Below are 1,412 nucleotides of genomic sequence, written 5' to 3'. Positions count from 1 at the left end.
CTCTCATTCTACCAAACTCACCAAACAAGCTCAACAAGGAACCAAAGCATGTATGTAGTAAATTCAACACGCCACTTGCTCCAAACTGCCTCCATGTTGGCTGTGAGCAAACTGCACTTCAAGACAAGATGCACTCACTCCTCCTTGTTCATGTTCATTTGCATATGACATTTGTCTGGCCATCTGAGCTATCCCGGAATTTCTACTGAGTGCAATCTGGGAGAAAACACACTGCAGGACCGAGCAGTAGCTTGCATTGAAAGGCTGCAGTGGAGACAGGCTGTGCACAGGGTCAGGCACTGAGCTCACAAACTGGACCAGGCTGCAACATAGCAATGCTATCTGCTCCAGTAGCACTTACTCACTTAGTGTCCAGCTGCTTGTTCACAGCATCCCTGTGTTGCCTCGTTTTGCCTTGCAGTGCCATGCTCTGCCAGTTAGCGCACTCACACAACCAGGCAGTGTGTTTTGCTTGATCAGCAGTCCTTAGTCCAGGGATGTACATCTTGTTGTATGGCAGTGTGCTACATCAATCTCACACCTACAGCAGCTTATGCAGCAAACATACTGCTTGTGCAGGCAGCCATGCCTCACAATGTGAGGGAACTAGTCCCCAATGAAGTTCTTGGAGGCACAGTAAGCCAAGGGCAACCTCCCTTTATAGACCAGTGGATTGGCCACGGTCTGACGTCTGGGCAATGACAACAGGAGTCTCAGTCTCTGATGTCCAGGGAGTGGGCCACAGTTGCTCTGTTGGTTCCAAAGCAGCCAATTTTTTGGTGCAGAGCTAATGCAGTTGGAGAGATGTATAGGCAGCATTCAGGGGTCTGAGCACATCTTACCTGGGACTGCCCAGGCCCGCACTAGGACTGTTCAACATGTTGGTTGAGGGGCTGGGCCATGGTCAGACTGCTGGGTCCGCCCACAGAAACTGAAGGGGAAGTGGAAAGGGAATTTGGTGGGGGAGTGAAATAGTGACCACAGCCTCAGCACTTCAGCCTTCGATACTGGGTCTGCACGTTCTCGGCAAGGATGCAGTACAATTGTGAAAGTGGGTGAGAGGATTTTGAATGGAGCTACACTGTAAAGCCTGGTGGGGAAGAATGTAATAACGTATAGGGCAACCATCCATGGTCAGCAGCACCATGGCTTAAAGTGCATGTGCGTGTGTGTGTGTGTGTATATACGCGCGTGCGTGTGTGAATGAGTGTGTGCGCGTGTGTGAATGAGTGTGTGTGCGTGTGTGAATGTGTGTGTGTGCGTGTGCGCATGTGTGTGTGTGTATCTGTGTATATGTGTGTATGTATGTGTGTATATGTGTGTATGTGTGTGTATTTGTGTGTGTATGTGTGTGTGTGTGTGTGTGTGTGTGTGCATGTGTATGTGTGTAAATGTGTGTGTATATGTGTGAA

This window comes from Rhincodon typus, chromosome 1, assembly GCF_021869965.1.
Source record: "Rhincodon typus isolate 14 chromosome 1, sRhiTyp1.1, whole genome shotgun sequence".
Classification (NCBI taxonomy): Eukaryota; Metazoa; Chordata; class Chondrichthyes; order Orectolobiformes; family Rhincodontidae; genus Rhincodon; species Rhincodon typus.
Note: the sequence above shows the minus strand (reverse complement) of the source record.